We start from the raw sequence: 21267 nt of genomic DNA on the forward strand, positions 1-21267 counted from the left end.
ACCTTTACAGCCCGAATGGAAAGACTACGGGTGTAGGTTGTAGCTCTCCATTCATAGCTTTCTTTTTTCTTTTGTGCCGGTCATCAGTTACGTGGACCCCTCTTGCTTTGAAAAAGATAGTTCCGCTTCACCTGTCTCTTCTATTTCCTGTGCTTATTCGTTCCTCTGATGTGGATAAGTGGGTTTGGCACTCGGCCACCGGTCCGATGGTTGTGGGTTCGATCCCAGCCTTGCATTCCGCATTTCGATGGAGAAAAAATGCAAAACACCTATGTGCTTTGCGATTTCATCGCACGTTAAAGCACACCAGGTCTTCTAAATTTATTCAGAGTTCTTTACACCGGCCTTATAGCCCAGGTGTCATTCCGAGTCATTAAACCTTATATATAAACATTTTGTTGCATATAATTTTTCTATCCTTGCTACGCCCGTCTCGATTGCCTGTACCTTCTCATTGAATAAACCAAGAACTGAGGTTGCCCAAAGGTCTTGACACGGCTGGCTGTGGCATTAAGGGCGTGGAAACAACTGCTTAACGTGTGCTGTCTTGACGTGTCAGTGCCTGTACCTCTGCCGACAATGCACCTGATTTGTGAGTCTAGAGTGTTCTAACACGCATATGCAGGGCATGCTCTTATTAGAGCATAGGCATACTGGTGGGTGTGTAAAACTACGTTCTGCCCGTATACACAATGTCACACGGACAAACGTAAGCCGAATACTGCCATTTTATTTCGCCACCTTGCCGCCTTCGCAGCCGTGCTCTGCGGTGCAAGCCTCCAGATAACGCCCATTTACAAGCTCTTTTGATGCTCCTGAGTACAGGCCTCCCCATGCCTGCCGACTGTCGACTGAACACTGCCAGTGATGGTCGAGTCTAGACTCTGGCCGGATTTTCCGCCTATTGCGCAAGAGGCAGCCTCGTGTCGCGCCAATCTTTTAGAAGATGACAGGTTAGGGGCAAAGGACTGTAACAGTCCAGTAACTACTCTTTGTGGTGGTTTTTGATCGAATCTTTAACGATTGCTAGTTTGTCTCTGATCGGTTTTTCAATGCAGGATCTGAAAGATACGACGTTTCGGGCTGCGCCTGCCGCTGGTTGTCAGAAAAATCATTAGCAAAGGAAACCAGATTATGATAACATTGTGCGGCTTTCGCCAGTAGTGCAAGACATGACAACCACAAAAAGGATGTGAAAAACAAGAATGTTAAATGGAGAGAAAGTAAAAGCCATTAAGAAAAAATTTAAAACCTCTGGTCTCACTATGTGGCAAAAATATAGCAGAAATAGGCTTCCCCCCCCCCCCCCCCCCCCCCCTGCCCCCGACACATAACACATAATTAAATGCCCACTACGAGGTAAGCCTGCTTGTGGACAGGTGACCTCACAACGATAATTATAAAGCGCCTACTCACCGGTCCACCTCCATGTTATTCTCACTGAACGGCAACTCTACATGAAGTTTACACTTACAGCTTTCTCCTGCAGTGGAAGCAGTTAGGTTGATAACGATTATGGTATTGATTATGATAAGTATAGTATGACGCCGTAACTTTTAAGAATTCCTGTATAAAAGCTTAAAAAGAATAGGTACGCGCGCCCAGGCTAGCAGAGTTGTTCCGATAAACTGGTGCCTTACTTTCTTCAAAAAAAGAAAACTGTAAATACGGGTAAACAAAATTAGTATGAAGTCATGTTTTTTCGAGTCTGATGAAGTCGTAAAAAACTTGGTGTTGTAAGCCACTGACGTCGGGAAACCCAAAAAGAGTCATAAAAAATGGCACAACACTCCGTTGTTACGATACCTGCTGCTGGAATTTCTCTCGAAATGGTGCCATTGAATGCAAGAAACTCCCACCATCGGCGCTGAGTATTTTTATTCCTTCTTTGCACTAATGCTCGCTTTTATGTTTTGGTAACGGTTAGCGCTTAAACTGCAAATTGCGCCACAGGCAGTACTTTTTTTTTCTCACTTATTTCCACTGATGCTCGCTTTATTGTTCCATTACTACTCAGCGCCGAAACTGCAAATTACAGCATAGCAATACACGGTAACCGTTTTCGCGAAACTTAACGTAAGCTTTTACCGGAAAGAAGCAGTCGCTTTACTGCAGCACTCATGTTTCGGCCCTATACTTCTATACACTTCGCAAAACATTTTGATTATTTTTGCCCAGTTCGAGTTCAGCACGGAACGAAGATGAGCTCAAAGATAATATGGCTGGACAAGAAACAGTGTCTGCAATATGGAGATAAAATAACAAAAATTGAAGGCCCCGAAGAAAGAAACCGTTTAGACTGGCGTAATTACGCAAAATTTGCGATTCACTGACGCCTAGGAAGATTGTTCCATTTGCAGTGCTTCACAAGATCTGGAAATCAAGTTTTTTTTTTGTGCTCTTGAAATCCACACCTGAACAGTTTGTATTGTGAACGGAACGACTTTAATTAAGAACATTAGGAGCTACCCGCTAAGAGAACTGCGAAATCCAGCAGTCGCCGTAAGGCAAGGACATTACTGTTTGCTCGGCTCGCGATTTCCGGTTCCTTCGGTTGTGAGTTGCTAATAGCTCGTAATTAATCAAACTTTAGGTACAGAACAGCCCAAATTCGGTTTCACTCGAAAAGCAGGTTTCATCTTATTTCATTCTTGCCGATGTCACCACCGCTATCATCATTCTAATCGGTCGGGTGAAGTGCTCTGCGTGACAGAGGCCTGTCCCCCTTGTTTTTAGTTGCTCTCGTCGACACGCTAACCACGGATAACCGTATAGTCTCAAACTGTTCATCTTGTGGTTATTACTGTGGTCCTTGATTTTTAGTACCTGACCCCGGTCATGTAAATAAGCAGCAGTTCTCTGCATGTCTCAGTAGCTTGCATTTACTTCTTACGTGCGATTCTAGAAGCAATAATTTTGTTTCAAAAGTACAACAGCTTCTTGCCAAAGCTAAATATTTTGTCTGGAAGAGAGAGCTGTCTTGTCGAATGCTTTCTAAGATGAAAGATGACAACGTCAAAGAAAATAACATCGACAAGCGATGCATAACGGCAGGAGGCACTGCTGACATTGTTTATTTATCCAAACCGAGACTGCTTTATCCCCTCCTAAAACTATGAGCGCGAGAAACGCGACCAACGCGTATAAGAGTCTGGCTCCTTCGTTTACAACACTCTGCAACCCATTGTTATCTTTATTATTTTATTCAGAGGTACGGCTTGTAGCACCGGCTGGACGGTTCACGAGTTCTGAGGCGTTAGTGTCCATAGCAAACTTTTCCATGATCCGCGAGGTTAATAAACTTAATAAAGAATGTCTTTTATCATACGTGCTTGCAGATATTTTCGTCTACCCTATTTATTTTTCTTTTCCTAGACAAAACAAAATGACCTACAGCTAACCGTTCTATAGATACCCTCATTTCTCTAACGCCATAAAAAAAATTGTCGGCGATGCAAGATTAAATCTTCGCCAATGGCAGCGTCGAACAATAAATCTACAGGCCCTGGATTAAGAATTATTTACAGAAGTTATGATCAGCAGCCAAACGCCAAAGCTACCGATACACCACAGCTATAGGTTCAGCGCATTGAGACCTAAATGGCAGTCCATACCTTGGCCTTGTTCGCGCTAATATTGCCTTGCGTCTTGAGACAGAAGGGGTTGATTAGATATCGTGGCGAGTTCTGTACACTTCCTTGCGTACAGGCTAATAATAAGTAAACAAGTGGGTCGAAAACGATATTCAAATCAGAACTCGCGTCAAGCCTTCGGTCTGTTCTGCAGGTCGGTTATACTTTCTTATGCATGCGCCATTTGTTGTTGATATATCGCAACATGAAGAAAATAAATCAAAGCAAGAACTCAGAAAGTCACCGTTCGCCATCTCCAGTCAAGTTGGCCACGAATCATCTCAAAAAAAAAAATGTAATCCACGGGAACACACGCTCAGTAATACAGTGGATTAAAAAATGAAGGAGCATCTTCTTGTGACAAAATTAGTGTGCATAGCTCTATCTCAATAAGTACACCAAGTGCTGTTCACTGACACGAAAAGTAGCCAAGACGGCCAAAGCCACTCCGCACGCCATTCCACAGTGCGATGCATTCGGAGGGAGATTGCGTCAGTTTCCTCAGAGGCTCATTACAAGAACATCTCATCGGATGACATGTGCTCCACATTTCGCTTTCACCTTCAGTGTAGGCCTTGGCACAATCTCGAGCTAGGAGTGGAGCCATCATGGCGATATATGATGGCGCATTTATCGCGACTGCAGGCAGGTAGCAATCTAACGGAAATCAATATCGCTGCCGGCGTCTCCAGACACGAGCCGGTCTCTTTTTCTTACTGTTACTTTTTCTCGCGATTTCTTCTGCGGACCTTGCTTTCCCTTCGTACCACATCCGTAGTTCGTTCCTGAAATATATGTGAAACTTATCTCTTTGTTGACGCGCAGCACGCATTCATTTCCTCTGTTTTTCGCGCTATCTTTGCTGTTACAAAATTAATAGGCACGTTCAAGGCCGGTCTTTTCTTATGCTTGCTAATAATGAATATAAATAGCTTAACTCCGCATGGTCCTCCTTTACTAGCAAGCTACCCAGCATAAAGAGTGCCCGAGCATTCCAGGATTTAATTTTTCTTCTCGCAGTTCATAGGAGACAGGCTCTATCCATCTGTTCTTTAGTAAGAAGGGAAACGAGCTTGAAAAATTTGAAAACTGAGAACGACAGCTGCTGAGCATAATGCGAGTGGTAAAACTGAGGACTCTGCGTACAACTCTTCTCGCTGAAGGAAACGGTTTTTGACGCTCTCTAATGCTCATCTTTCTTTCGGCTGAAAATACAGCAAGGGTCAGCTAGTGCCGAAAAAACAAGCTTCGTTGGCAACTAACTTGATCTCACTGCTTCTGTTTTTTTTTTTCATCCGTTTAAGTGAGTTGCATAACGCGAAGTTAAATGCGGCTCCGCGGAGTATTCTCGAAAACCCACCAAATGAAACGAATCATTTTAATCGATCTGATTTTCCATAGAAAGGTTAGAAGGCTAAACAAGCGAGCCCTCGAGCGCCGATGATCCAAGCCCAGACGCAGAAATGTCCTCGACGTGACCGGACTGCGACTACGCGGCGCGGAGTCGCTCAGAGGCAGCAGTTTACCGTTCGGGCATGCATAACGAGTGACTTCAGTGCCCCCTCTTTTAGATTTTTCTTTTTTTTTTGCGCAGAAAGCAAATCCAAGTGATAGACGTCTAAGAAGTTTCGCTGAAGCCGCAGTATTCAACCTGACTACAAAAAAGACGATTTCTTTCGCTTGTTAAACCCCACTTCACTAAAGAGTTCGCGATTTCTTGTACAGAGCTATTGAAGCGTCAGCTTGTGGGAATTGCGTGCTGTTGAAGAAACGGGTGCTCAAGGCATTCGTGCTTTGACGATTTTCGGCAGGTCAGATAGAGACAGCTTTCTTGCTATTCTGTTGACACGAATTTTCTTGACTGCTCGACGTTAACAAATGCAGAAATGTTCACCTCCCAAAGCACACACTTGCATCTACAAGATGGCGTCTTTAAACTCTTGCTTGGCTTTAAAAAATCTATCATGTAACGACAAAAGGCAACAAGTAACTGGTCGTTCCTTTTATGCCTTTGTTGTAATTACGTCCCCTTGTGTTACACATCACATATGTCCTGTCATGGACTGCAAATACAATATTTCCAACGTTTACTGCCACTGTGCTTTCTTTGCCTTAAGTGCAGTGCTTTGAAGCTTACCTTTATTATTCGTGCGTCTTCCAAGCGTCCTTACATGCATGTATTTCATTCAGCCTATTATAATACAATGAAGTGTACACAACCGGACACGAGCGCTTTCGTGCGCGTTCACAATGCCATTCATGCAATGCAGATGCAGATGCAGATGCAAAGTATATTACGACAAACTATTCGAGTTCCACCATTTTATTTGCTGACCGCGTGACAACGCCACCTGCTTACACTGCGTGAGACTTTTTTGCTATATATTTCTTTGTTCTACCAAGGCTGAAACATCCAGCACACAAGCTTCTACGGCCTAACAGCGGCTTAGAAATCTCTCCTCCCCCCCCCCCCCTCAAAAAAAAAAAAAAATCTGGAGAAAGGTGATGCTCAGCAGCGACAACAAAGGGAGGCAGCTGCCTGCTCGAGCGAGCAAGGATGGAATCGAGAGGCTCACACGAAGGGTATAAGAATCGTGTCGAAGCCAGCGACAGGATCTCCGGCTCAATGAAACGCGCACACGGACCCACAGAGCCAAGGCTCAACCCACGCGAGGGGAGAGCGAATGTAGGAGAATCAGCCGAGTACAAAGCAAGGCACAGGAGGGAAGCGTTGTCCTACAGCACCGCAGGCAATCGATGGACTTTCAGAGACGCTTCACAGGCCACACCGCATAGGAAGTCCTTCGACTCAACCCGGATATCCGTCAGTCTTAGATGTTTGTGTTTAGCGAGGGATCTCTGTTCGTGTTTGTTCACTAAACGTTGGTTGGGATTCTCCTACGCAACCACTTAATTATTCAATTTTTCAAATTAGTTTCCTGTGCTACACTTCCAAGCCGCGAAAAGGGAACTTCAAACGAGTATGGGTGATGCGAAACTGTGGTTTATACGGCACTATTTGATTAGGTATAAACCATTAAAGCGTGGCACACTAAATGCACAGTAACACAACATGGTACTATGTTATACCCCTCAATATGGCAGCGAAGTTGCCATGTTTCTATCCGGTTTGGCATTAACCGCCCTGTGCTTCTTCATCTCAGTTCAACACATGAACTTGTGACTAATTCAAGTGCATCTAACATCGGCATTTCATAGCGAGTTTGCACAAAAAGCTGCACAGAGCAAGCTACCTTCAGTGCACATCTCTCCATTCTTAACTTAGTATCAGCGAAGTTTGAAACATGCCTGAAGCGGAAGCTCTATGTGAAGGAGCGCGACGAAGGTTCGTTGGGCATGTCGTAGAAAAAATCTGCTCTTTTTGAAGTTGAAGCAAACCTGTTCTTACCCCAGCAGGCTTGCCCCAGACCAAGAAGGAAAGCGTATTAGGCAAATGGGCACTTTTACTTTATGCCTCTCGCACGCACAAGAAAAGCACCTCGGACAATAATAAGCCATTTCATGGCTCGACCAAAAACGACGAACTGAGAATGTTTAAGCGAGCCTGAAACGATAGACAGCACATGCTGTTTACCGTAGTGCGGCATTATGGCGAGGCCTAGGTTACTGAAAATCTCTACCCATAGTAGTTTTAGTTGTTAACGAAGAGCACTCCATCAGGCGCACCTCGCGATCATTTCCGGGTATGTAACCGAACGCGCCGTAGTCTCGAGTACTTTTTTTTTTTTTTCACGAGCGCCATGCCGCCTACGTTTCCCATTGGCGCATTAATCTGTGACGCTTCTATCAATGTGATGGATGGAGCCGCAAATTAGATAGTACGGTTTTACGCTCCACTGTTCTGTATTCTACACAGGAAGAAAAGAAAGGGTCAGGTTCAGGCGTTGGAGCGAATTTATTCCAGGGCGAGTTGTGCTGTGGCATCCGCTTACGTCAAGGAAGGTCGTCATTCGCGGGTATAAAGCTTGTTTCTCTAATTGCACCATGGGAACTTCTTAGGAATGTTCCTGATTTGAAGGGGTGCCAAAAAGTCCGGAAAGTGGTCCGACGAATTGCGTAAGATCAAAAACTGTCGTGGTAAGGCTCAGCCAACTGAAACGACAGTTACAGGTAAAGTACAGGTAAGCGAGGCATTTTTTTTTTTCACTTTCACTGCAAGTAAGATGACGCCTGCGGTCTCATGTAAGCTCTGCGTATATAAAATCTCACCAGCTTCTGTTCTCAACTCAGACAGTTGAAAAAAAAAGGAGGTCGCATGCACCTATAACTTAAGCCTGAGTCGACGTTCTGAGGCGCGTACTGACAGGGATGAGAGCTAAGCCGTCATGCAGAAAGGGAGGGAACATGACGCGGAGGTAGCTTCAGCCGTGTTTCTACTTTCTCGTTAAGCTCCTGACCCGTTCCCTTAACTCCCATATGTAATCCTGCGCTACTCTGGGAGGAAAAATCAGACACATTTAATGTGCTAAGCCCACATTCCGCCACACCCATCACAGTTATGACTTTGTTAGGCACGACTTAGTATTTTTATTGTGTTTGACTATCTTGTTCTCACCGACGTTGAATAAGCATCATTCATTACCCACAACGTGGACAACAACATGGACAAAGACAGCACCCCGCACATCTTGCGAGTTTTAGAGACTCTATCACAAAAAAATCTTCTACTTTTTTGCGATGCAGCCCTGAGTGTAAAACTCTTTCTCATCCAGAGTTAGTTGAAAGCTATGTGACCTCATTGTAAGGCCTCCCGGAAAATTCGTGATAGAAGCGTCCGCATGCATTTGCTCGGGAACAAACAGCAGTGTTTCTATACGAACGCCGCTGCTTGTAATGCCACTGAATTTATCACTGGTCGTGAATCTAATAGCGATATTTTTCGTTCTGAGTTGCTAGTTTGGGGTCTGAGAAATGTTTAGCCAACAGACAGGAGCAAGCGTTGCGTACGATAAAATGTATGGGGCCGATAAAATGTATGGGTACGGAATATACGGTGTCTGAAAGCGTCAGCCTTGCGTGTAAGGTTTTCCTGCTAACTCAGCCTGTTTTAATGTTCTTTTCGCTATTGCCAGGCGACGTACTGCTCGTGATGAACCTTTGTATACTTTTTATAAACAACCATAACTTTAGAAGGGCGCCGAAACTAGCAAACCAATTCTCAGTTTAAGTTATTTTGCGCTGCGAAAAAAAAATCCCGCAAAACTGACAACTTAGCTTCTACTTGAACAAGCAAGTACGAAAATTCATCCATAAAAAACGCTGACCGACACCATGAAAAGGTTGGCAAAGACAGGAGCTTAACTACTGGTAACGAGCTACAAAATTGTATAACTAAGCTGGTGCTGCGGTAATGAACGTGGGGCACTCATTACCATAATGGTTCTGGTTACCGTCCATTCATATTAGTCAGCACGGAAGCTTCGCGCTATTAACCACCAGCACCGTTTTAGTTTTCTACTTAACACTTTTACGAAGTGTATGGCGGACACGCATACGCCCGCACATACGCACGCGCAAAGGCACGCGCGCACGCACAATTGCTAGTTTAGGCACACGTTATAGTCAATCGTAGTGTTTTGCAGCTGTCCTGAAACAGCGAAGAAGTCGATAATTTACGAAGCTCGGCCAATGCAACGTACATTTCACAACGATCTGTTTACCTACACAGTGCAGCGGCGCTGCCTCTCCAGGCGGCTCACAAACGCTCCTATAGCGTTATGTATGAGCTTCATGAACAGAAGAATAGAACCAGAAGACCCTGAGAGGGATCTGATGCTCCTGCAAATCACAACAACGAGAAATAAGCCGGAAATGAAAGAAACTTTCCGTTATACAATTTCCGTGCCGAAAAACAGAACGGAGATAGCAGAAGCTAAAGGAGACTCCAAAAACGCGTACTGTGGCCTCCTGCAACAAAGAAAAAAATGTAGAAGGACCTAAAACTGGATATGGTTTGCACCTCACGTAGCAGAATACTTTTTTCTTGCACTCCACGAAGGTTAAACCGAGCCAGATGTCTATGCTGAAATCATTTGGATGTTGAAAATTTGAGCTTTTCGGGGAGAAAGAAACCAAGTTGAAGAAATTTAACAAAAGGCTGCCATCGAAGCAAGTGGTCCGCAATGTGATTACCAAAGAGAATTTCAGTTTTCGGCACTCTCCTCGCAGATGTATTCGTTACGTACTAGCAATAGAATTGGCAGACCCCTGAGATAAACTTGCGAAAGTATCAACAACCTCGTCCTTTGGGTTTATACTCTTACGTATTCGTTGACCCGTGTCGAAATGCATCTTGTTTGCTTTTCTACTTCATTTTCTCTCACACTGAATATTCATTGCAGCCTCTCATATTGAGACGCTTCTGGCAAATTCTTTCATCGCCCACGAGTGTTACGAGTCCAGATCGGCAATCGCAATAGTTCAGGCTTGGAGCACCAGCTTATTTTTCCCTCTTGCTTTCCCTTCGCTCTCCTGCCTCTTCGGTAAACAAGCTTCCCTTCACCGTTTGCTCAGCTCTGCAGCCCCACACGTCCGAGATTACCGGGATCGTAAACTGTGTTAGACACGTGATAAGAGAACAATGTAAAGATCATATATATAACACGTGTTTTTTTTTTCTAGAGTTATGTAGGAAAGAGCGGTAGGGCTCGGACGCAGGGCGCGCCAGGTGGTCTCGCTGCTGCCAGGCTCTCTTAACGTCTAGCCATCGCACGAAGGCCTCACTCGTGAATTGAGCCATCTGTTCTTTCCGAATCGATTGTTTTTTGTTTTGCTGGAAATACTATCTTTCAGGTAGAAAGAACGCAGGTCTTGGGGCACGCACGCGGTAATGCGAGGACGGAGTTTTCTGAACGACAAAACCAGCAATTTACTGAAGGTTTTTAAGTAATAGTTTCAGCACTTTTGTAAGACCGAAAAGTATTGGAAAGTTACAGAGCGCCCCCGTTCACTCCCGACAGGGCAGCTAGAAGTGTCGCACGGCTACTTTTGTGCGTATTGATATCAAAAAAATATAAGCTGAGAGTACGGGTATCGTCTTCCCGGAAAATACTGGTTTGTCCAGTGTGAGTATTTGGAGAATTGGGTCTTCATTAAGTCTCCTGTATATGGGAAAAGTGAACATAAAGTTACTTAGAAATCAGCCTACTTACAAGGACTCGGATAATAGTCTTTTATACTACTTAGTAAAACGCTGCGTTAACAACATAATCAACCAGAAGATGTTTGGTGATATACGCTAGCATCATTCCGCAGTGAACGTTATTCCCGGTATATCAGTGAAGCGCACACTTTTCTCACAAATCACAAACAAAGGAAAGGCATTTTAGCATATGGCGAAAGCACCTAGAAACGCAGTTTAAGTTTGTTCATTCATACAAAGAATACTGCTATCAAGGTCGAGTAAGGCGGCAAACTTATTCGCGTAATTTCTCAGGCAGTTACGGAGCAAGTAGCTGGAAACACTCCTCCGCAAACTCGCTTCAGTCTGCCTTGGAAAATTCGAACCAAATCTAGGTGTTACAATACGCGGGGCACCGTCTCCCTTAACCGTCACAAGGGTATGGTTGTGTCAGATCTGTTTTTTGAGCGAAAGCTCTACTCCTCGGGGTGCAACTTCCGATTTCGATGTGGATGAGACAGTGACCTTCAATGCCTCACAAGGTCAAACCGAACTTAACTGCCTTGTGGTGTGGCCCAAGCTATGGTAACACGACCACGTGATCATATGACTATGACCATTTGGGTACCTGACCTTAACCTTTGACCTTGACCTTTGCATTGATTTGAGACCGTGGAGGTCATGCTAAACACAGCTTTTGCTCGTATAACTAGGTGAAAGGCACGTTGAAGCCCAGTCATTTTTTCTCTTATTTCGTGGCTCCTGCGGTGGTTCAGTGCTCTGCTAAAAGGAAGCGACGCCAAAACGCCATTGCACCCTTTATCCGGTAGAATCGCGCGTAACTTCATTAACTGGAAGGCTAGCTAATCTGCGTCTCTTTGCGAAACTGCAGCGACAGTCGAGGTGTGTCCGTAACTCAGACGCTAATCCAGTTTTCAGTAGGACAATAAAGGGTACACCGCACAGCATAGCATGCCGCACAGCATAGCTAAAGCGGGGTTATTTTTCGAGGGCGGCGATAAGCCTCAGCTACGATGTTCTGTTCGCGTTAGCGATTCAGGTGGAGCCATGCGTAAACAAAGTGGTGCTCTTTGGTAACTCCTGCTTAGAGAACAGAAGGTCGAGAAAGTGTGTGTATATTTGTATAGCGCTGACGCACTTTATTACGCAATGTGCTAATCCTTTTATAGCTCCTGCGTAGGCAATGACTGATAATTCCGACTCTTTTAAGGCGCACTGCTCTGTTTACGTGGGTACGCTCGTGCATGTACTTCTGTCGAATATATGCTTCGCTGTACTTCCGAACGTGCGATTGCTAACTCAGATAACATAACACCACGCTTGCGGGTTGACGAGTGGTTCAATGAATCATCATATTATCATGTGAATTCAATATATCAGAACTTAAATTTCAAGGTCAATGAAATCATTTTAGACGCAATAACCCCGTGCAATGTTCGCCCTTGTTTTTTACTAGCATCTTTTCATTAACTGATAACTTTTTATTTCGATTTATTGTTTCAGTGATTCTGTAACCTTCCTTCCGGAAACGAAATCTAGGCCTTGGTCTAATAAATCTGCCTCTCGCATACTGGTCTCTGTTGTTTGTTTTTTTTTCACGCCTCTAAGCCCTTCCTATTGTTGTTGGGGACGCTATTTGTGCAAGAAATGCGCTGCGAAGCTGCGGTCCCTTTGGTGGAGGAGAGGGCTGGCTCTCAGTGGCTGCGTTAGGAGCGTATCGACAACATCGATCGCCGGGCGAAGCCATTGAGGCGCAGACCTCTGCTTTCTTCACCCTGATGAGCTTTCGATCTGTAGCACTGCTGCGAGATTTGGCGAAAGTGCGAACCTTACAAAGCTGTTCCCTTTCGTTGCGTGCTTGTTTTTGACCCTCCTGAAAAGAAAGAATTTGCGGAGGTGCTCGACGCCACTTTACTGGTTACTATTGTTATCTGTCTAAAGGCGCTTCCGTCGCTTTCTACCGGTCAGTTAACAGCGTTGTATACCCCTTGTAGTAGTTTTGTTGTTAACAAAACAGTCCTCTTCAAATCTTAACAAAGAGGGCGCACGGTGAGCCCCAAGAAGTCTTAATTGGTGGCTTTTTCTCAAAGCAGCTAGGCGCGTAATAATATGACGGCTAGAGCGCAATTAAAGCAGATTACGTTTTGTTTTGGCGCAGATCTAAGAAAATCTTGTCTGAAGAAAAACCAGTACAAGGTAGCTTAAGAACTAAATCAAATCACATTGCGAAAACTATAAAAAATCACAAAATGCTTACGGGTGTTTAAAGCGAATGCTTTAGCACTCTCATCATTCCCCCCTTCCCTCTTCCACCCGCCTTCAGGGCCTACCCTATCGTGAACTTCCATTCCATCCAAATATGGTCAGCACCTAAGCTGTGACTATGATTTCTACGTCACAGGTAAACACATGAACTGGTCAGAAAGCAAACAATCAAGGAATCCACTGTGTCAACAAGCGCTTGTTCCGCTTATGGGTAAAATTTGACGAATATATGCGTAGCAGAACCGGAGTGTGCATGGCTGCCTACTTCGTCTTGGTTTTATATTCCTGGTTCGAAGAAGTTATAGGTGAGAACATACCCAAAAATTCTGGACAAAACCATTTCTGAGCGGCAAACCGTTGATTAAAGCAATATTTTCACATATTGTAAGATTTCACTATAAGAATCTATATATCCGCAGATCACCCGACGGCAGTCTTCATTTTTTTTTTTTTTAACGTTTTTGCTATCGTCAAGAACATTCCCCATTGGTTTTCTACGGTAGTCTTTAGTGTTCGATGCCATCGATGGAAACATTTTAAAAGCAAGATTTTGGATACATATAAGGAGAATGGACCATTAACTTCAATTTTCGCAAGAGTATCTTACAATCTTCAAATTTTCAAAATTTTTGCCCGAGAATGCTAGACATGAAAAGCTGGGTAGTTTCCCTAAACACTAAAGTTGACCGCTGAAGACAGATGATACTTAGGCATTCTTTTGATGTAGTTTGAGTATGCACACACTGCTTGCATTGACGAATCTTCAGAAAAGAGGTGTGCTGTCGAGGAAGCGCCTTTCCAGAAAATCTGAAGAGTGAAAAGAGGAAAAACCCAGGCAATGAAATAACAAAACTATCAACAGGAAAGACCGCATTACACAGCACTGCATCTTAACTGCCTCGAAAGATGCGCAAGGCGGGACGCTTCCGAGGACTTTGTGTATATCAATGACACGTTAAGTGCGGTATGTGCTTCAATACATCATTTCGTTTTGCTTGTAATAGTGATCTCTCTTCCTTCTCTCCATTTGCTATCTCTCCCTTCATTCCACTTCCCACGCGTAGGGTAGCATACTGGGCATCAGCTAGTTAACTTCCCGCCTTTCCGTTCATCTTTCTCTCTCTCTCTCTCTCTCCGACCTCAAATTCTTCCTAAATTACGGCTTCCTAACAAAGTGCATCCGCATTCTCCACGACATCGATTAGCCAACGCAAAGCGCCGGGAGTATTTTTCTGATGCGTATCAAACGACCCCCGGCACTGAAGCAGGTCGGCGTTTTTGGGCACTCTGGGGGCAACTTAAAAGAGGAAATCGGGAAGAGAGCATGGGCCCCGAAATTGTCTATTTTCTTTCTCTCCTGGTGGATTCCGGCCTTAATTACACTCATCAATCGTGGGTCGATCGTTTTCATTAATCGGCTCGTAGTGCGGCGGTACAGCAGGGGTCTCGTTATTCCGAGAATGCAGATGGAAGTTCTGCCTAACTTTCCAAACACACTTGACTCGCCGGGGAAAGAACGATACTCGTTAGAAAAATTAAAATGTGGAGTTGGCTGCGAAAACCGGTGGCTGCAAGAATTTAACGCTGCAAGAGAGACAGAAGGTTGAAATGGAGGTATTCATTAAAAGTGACAGGAGCAGAGAAACCACAACAGCAAGCTCTCGCTTACGGTTGAACAACCAGCTGCAGATGAAGGCTGCATATCGCCGAGCGTCAGTCTTTCGTCGCCTCTTGGATACAGCTTGACCCTCTCTCTTGCGCCCCTCATTCACAATTTTGTGGCGCTTCATACGCACTTTTGCCGATATAAATGGAGCTGCAAAGCCTTGCGACACTCGGTTAGACGTGAAAAAAATTGCAGAAAGTAACAGAAAATGCTGGTGTTAATAAAAAGAAACATCTCAATCTCGAAAAGAACAAGAAAAAGAAAAAGACGTTGTGCGGGTGTGCGCAACAGACGCTTCGCCCAAGATGAAAGCCACAGCCCATATAGAAGCCCCTGTTAGGTTGATTTGTGGTTTTGTCGTTGTTAACGCCAAAACTTTAAGGCTCGATTTCAGTGGATAACCCGGAGTCGGCAGCGTTGGCCCACCCACCATTAAAGTCACGTGTCCTTGTGACGTCATCACAACTGGCCCAACATGGCAGGTGGCAGTTGAATTAATCGTAGGTCGAGAGAGGTAGCTTGACCTTGCGACGTCAACGCAGCCTCTCCACTGTGGCAGGTGACTGCCTGCCCACCGCACTGTGAGCGTAGCTGTCTCCCGTTGGCTGTGCTTGAAACAGTCACCTGCCGGGGCTGTAGTGACATGAGGGCTCCCCGCGATCAATCAGTGTAAAGTGTAGAATGACCGGTTCCGCACTTATGAGCATGTAGGCGGAAGCTAGGCGGGCTTGAGTGGGAGGGATCTCTAATTCTATCGATTTGTACACTTCAGAATAGGCAAATCGTAATGTAATGGTGAAAGAAAGAACAATGTCCGTCCCTGCAAAGTGATACGCCAAGATAACCCCCTGCCTTTGGAGAGACCCTTTAGCGGGATAGCATCTTACTCTCAAGGGACTCAGCTAAAACCTCCCCTCAAGTTTTTTTAGGAATAGTTGCCTTCAAGTGAGACTTTCATATACTCGAAATGGTACGAAAAAAAAAAACTGACTGAAGAAGCACTGTAGCAGATATCGTGCGGATGAAGGCCTGTCTCCCGTGATGAAAACATAATTAGGTGGTTTTACTAACACATTGAAGACTTTAGACAGGCAGGACGTTCTTGTTTTTCGTCCTAGAAGACGTCCTTGTTTTTCGACAGCGGGCTGGGTTTTTTTCTTTTAGCGTTGCTTGACTTTAGTCTTTAGATGCAACCACAATAATCCAAGATGTTTACCCCTGCTGTGCGTTATTAACTTTAATATTTGTGTTCGCGCTTCTTCATCAGCTTAGCTTGGGCTTCAACTAAAGTGCAAGGGCTGTTAATTACCAGCAGGCCCGTTTTTTTTCCCCCACAGAGTTAAGGCTACTAAAAGCATGGGGCGCTTAATTATCATTGTGCGATGGCAATTCGTTATCAATAGGTCTTCTTGCTTGAAGAGCTAAGGTTGCTGGCCTAGTGTAATAATGAATGAAAGTTGATTGGCATTGGCTGATTTGGCCCTCCGTCTACCACGATAGGCATCCCCAGAGTTTTTCCCCTGGCAATCGGGAGATCCATTGTCTTATACGCATAACCTGTTAGTAAGGTTCTTTTCTTTCTTATCTCACGGCCGCGAGAACGCATAGCAATGCTTCCTCGACCCTTTGAGAATTCGTTTTTCGGAGTAACCGTGACCTAGGAAGGAGGAGTCAACTGAATTAAAAAGGGCCGGCTCCTTCTGAGTAAAAAAGGGCCGGCTCCTTCCGAGAGAAAACGCACTGCGATAGGCATTTCCTCAAAAAGCATATAGCTGCGGCCGCCGTTCTCCCCAACCAGCCTGTGCTGCTTTAAATCTCTGGAATAGCCCGGAGTTCAGTCGTGCCAGGAAGACATTGAAAGACTGCAGTGGCGCAGGCTGAGGCACGAACGAGTGGGAGGCGCCCTACATGCGTTCAAATTGCAGCCTCCAACGACGTGACGGTCGCTGCCTAACGCTGGCATGCATCCAAGTTCGCGCACTGCCATTTCACGTGCCACTAGCTTCGCAAAACAAGTGCCGCCCTTGACAACAACGCAGGCTAGATGGGAGGTAAGGAAAGGAGCATTTGTAAAAGAACAACAATCAAAGATGGCTTGAGACGTTTTCACCTTCCTTTTTCTGCTCATGATTTTGGGCAATTTATGAATTATGCAGAGTTCATTTCACACCACTACTTTTTTTTTAAAAAAAAGTAAGAACGACAAACTAGCACTACGCTCTTCGTGAATTCTGCATGCCGTTTTCAGCAATGGTCGCCAATGCTAAGGTCCGTACGCAGCGACGGTCTCGGGATTCAGCTTTCGGGCTACACTACTAGCCGGCCTTATTCCGCGTTTCGAGACAATAAAGCCGAAGCAGTTGCATAGCCCCAGAAAACATTATGTTCGATAGAAGCAGCCTAGCTTATCTCCTTTTCCAATATGATGTGCTATGCGTGCGCTTCATTTGCACGCTACCTTGTTACCAGGGAATAAAAATTCTGTCGCTTATGATAGCGTGTGAAAGAGAGGACAAAATAACGCATTGCACTACAGAACATATTTGAGTGTGTTTGCACAGTCAGTATCCCGTCGGAAGGACGTAAGAAGCTCTTCTAATTGGGAGAATGACGCCTCAGGGAAATTGTCAACTTCTAGTAAACGCCGGTGAAACATTCTTCAGAGTCGTTAGTGCGGCGTTTTCTTTACCTTTTTGCGCGGATAACGAGGCAAATGCAACCTAATTCACTAAGAATAAGTGGTGCGTAGCGAAAGAAATACTGCAGTAAGTAAACTTAATAATACATGAATAAAGAAATAAAGAAATAAATATATACAAGCGTTCATGTTGAGCGAGCTTCATTGATTTTGATGAAGGCATGAAAGAACTGGTACAAAAAATTGCAATGTAAGACAAAGTTAACGTAACAGAAAGCACGCGCACGGGCAGACCCAGAATATTGTGAGCGCCATAACGGCTGCGCTGGGAAAGCATTTTCTTTCTGCCTCTCTTCCGGTCTGCTAAAAACAAAAGAACAAGAGAAGATATGCATTAAACCAACAATACGCATCGGTAGCGGTTTTTCTACAACTTACAGTAATCCAGAAATGTAACCATTCATTTCCCTTAGCACTTAACAAGTGACAGAAGTACAATTCTCTGCGCTCACACAGCATGTGCACGTGGTCCTCACAAGGCCCACCCCTGGGAACACCTGTCATCGCAGGTACTCCCAAATGCAAGGTTATGAGGACTCCCAGGGATCTCGACGTCCCTCATAGCCTGAGTCGCTTTGGGAAGTTAAACCCCCTTAAACCGTAACTCCCAGGGATATATAAATGTAAAGTAGAGACTGACTTTGTGCGTGTATAGAAAATAACCCATTAGCGAATTACCATTAAGGTCACTCTACTGAGATAATAAGAAGAAAGGCGCGTATGCAGATAATGACAGGAGCCTGCAATTTCCTTCCGCGGCTTACCGACTGGCGTGTCAAAATTTTTTGGAGGTCGCGGGCTTCATCATCTTTAATCCCTGCGCAAGTGAGTCCAAAAATAGCACGTGGGAACTTGCACGTGCAAGCCGAAATTTGAACGCGTGACAACTTCACTCAAAGCAAAACAAAAAGGCGCTTTAGAAGCATTATTCCCCAAGCAAGCAGCGAATCACACGAAATAGTGTGTGATTTAAACCAACGCACTAATTATCATTGCTGTAATCATTGCTGTATCATTGGTGCAGTCAATGTAACGTTGTGTGTCCCCCTGAATTTGTTCTTTATATTTTATTTCCGTCAACTTCGTTTCGTCCGCACGCTGCAGTCATAGTGGCCCAGTCGGAGCCAGTCGGAACCAGGGGTAAAGGAGGGGTGTTTCCGCTATTGGTTGCAAGCGCAACCTGGATGTGCATGGATATAAGGAGAAGGCAGAGGAAATTACAGGGAAAAGAAAAATCTGCAGCGGAAGAGGAGGACCTCCAGAATTACGAAGCCAAACTTACTTTCTTGAGCTTAGGCGTTGGCCGGACGCCTACGCCGTAAGCCCCCCCCCCCTCCATCCCTTTCCAAGAATGCACTTCCGTATTAAGAAACTATAGGAGGCTGTCAGTTAACCATGTGTTACGTCGCGCTTGTGCTTCGGTATCTCGTGGCGCGACGTCACAGCCGCACCTTGGATTCATGGACCCGAACAATGTCACTCACGTCGAAGTGTTTTTCACAGAGACGGCCTTGCAAATCATGGGCCACTTTGACTATTCGCACCGTTCGGAGACACTAAGCAAGGCGGACGCCATGGTGGACGTTCCTCTGTCACCGGAACAAAAGCGGGCTTTCGGCATCATTCACGACACACACACTAAACATACTAGTGCCATACGCCGAATGAACGGCCAGAATCACGCGCAAAATTGTCACTATATCACCCACTGCCGCCGCGGTGGCTCAGCGGTTATGGTGCTCGGCTGCTGACCCGAAAGACGCGGGTTCGATCTCGGCCGTGGCGGCTAGAATTTCTTTGGAGGAGAAATTCTAGAGGCCCGTGTACTGTGCGATGTCAGTGCACGTTAAAGAACCCCAGGTGGTCGAAATTTCCGGAGCCCTCCACTACGGCGTCTCTCATAGCCTTAGTCGCTTTGGGACGTTAAACCCCATAAACTAAACTAACTATATCACCCACTGAAAAAAGCGGGAGGCTTCTCTGTTGTCAGCACAGCGCCCTTAGACGACTTCTAGCGCAGTGAACGGTCACTCTTGGCCGCGTACAAAGCTCTCCCTTATCGTTACGGCGAAGCTTCGTAACCAGGAAAAGTATAGAAAGAGTCCGAGATTATGCTTATTTTTAGCGACGTTTCATTCCTTCTTACTCTTCCTCCGCCATTGGCGCAACACAACTACTTCCGGGTACCTTAACTGGCAAGTTCTGGGCAGGAAAGGTACATAGGAGTTAAAATAGCTTAGAGGCGAAAATTTCGTAATTTCGCGTGAAGAGATACCCGTGACATCGTCAGCTAGAAGTTGATCGTTCTATTTTTTCCAAGTTTTGCGCCAAGCTGCATGGTAGCTGAACGAAAAGCGACTTAAATACGAGTAAATGCTCCCTCGAGGCACTGCGGGGATACCCAACCACGGGCAATTAATAATAAGAAAAAACATTCCCCTGAAGGCGAGACTATCGCCGACTTTCTCGGACAATGTCGAGGCCAAGCTGAGATAAAAAGTACAGCGCAGGAAACGACATCGACCTTGTGGTGGGGAACAAAAATTACAAACATGGCGGGCAACGACAAAAACTTAAACAAAGAAATCATTCAATGAAGCACAACAAACCTGGCATCTTTCGGGACAAGAGGGAAAAGAGGAGAATGGCCATTTCGCGAAATGAGAACCCAGAAATGCCTCGTGGGAACCGACGGGGAAACCAGCTAGACGGTGAAAATGACCCCGCTGAGCCAGAGCTGTGCAAAAGGAAGGCTCTACCAGGAGACGACATATGTGGTTCTTTTAGGTTATTGTAAGAAAAAAATAAAGGAACGAAGGTTCACTCTGGCACTCTCCCACGTTTGCTGAGACAAACGTAAACACGGAGTCAGCCGTGTGGGTTTCCCTCGAGCCCGTAAGCCGAGCAATCTTGTACGCAATAACAGAAACGAAAACACAGTGAGGGAGGTTAGAAAGTAGAGAAAGAAAATGGAGCCGTGTGTGAGGCGTTTCTTCCGCTGCCGTCGTAAAAGAGCACGAGGCGAGAAGTGGCGGCGATAAGTTCCGCCAGCACCCTGGTGTCCGACAGCGGAAGGCCTTTCATCACACTCCCAGTCACCATACTATGCTTCACTGAAACTTTTTGTATTCTGGCTCAGTATTCATGATTTGTATGGTTGCTGCTCGAGGTTGGGAGCAGGGATAAGTAAGATACGAATGTTCGTTCAGAGCATGAAAGCGGCCACAGGACTTCTGGAGGTATCCTTTATTTGTGGTTATTTCTCTTCGACTTTCCGTTTTCGTCTTTTACGTACATATGATTTAACCTCTATACATTGAAGGAGGAGGAGGGGCGGTGAACGCGCTTCACGATTATTTTTTTGCGCGTAGGGGAAGCTGCACACTTTGAGACTCTATTTTTTAAAATGAAAACTGATGCGCACTAAGCTTTGCAAATACGACTTTCAGTTTTTGCTACTGTGATTTACAAGACATTGAGCAACAGCTCGGCAACTTTAAGCGAACGCATGCCAGGCAGGACGCAGGGAGGCGATATTTTTGTGGCAAGTGCAATATTTCTCCTGCGTTTTCTCCTAGAATACAGCCCACTTCGTCGTATAAGGCTCTGATTGCAAAGAGGGCGCCGAAAATTATTAAGGCTATGTTAAACAAGAAACGAACTGCGCCAAGCGAGCAACGTGTGCGAGTAACAGTTGGTAGGAGGTGATATAATCCGTGAAATTAATGAAGTTGTACAAAACATTCAATGCAATCCAATCAAGGACGTGCAATGATGAAATGTACCATACACAGCTAAAAAGATTTGTTTTCGCAATTCGTCGCTGTGAGGAGCACCGCTTGAA

The 21267-nt window shown here is 45.2% G+C and overlaps 1 protein-coding gene across 1 annotated transcript in view; it reads left to right on the forward strand.

The window, feature by feature from the left end:
* Positions 1 to 21267, forward strand: part of LOC149364704 (carotenoid-cleaving dioxygenase, mitochondrial-like) — a 76546-nt gene that overhangs the window by 39385 nt on the left and 15894 nt on the right. The gene's annotated exons all lie outside the window — the stretch shown is intronic.

The sequence above is a fragment of the Amblyomma mixtum genome, chromosome 2, assembly GCF_055824585.1.
Source record: "Amblyomma mixtum isolate Tamu chromosome 2, ASM5582458v1, whole genome shotgun sequence".
Taxonomy (NCBI): domain Eukaryota; kingdom Metazoa; phylum Arthropoda; class Arachnida; order Ixodida; family Ixodidae; genus Amblyomma; species Amblyomma mixtum.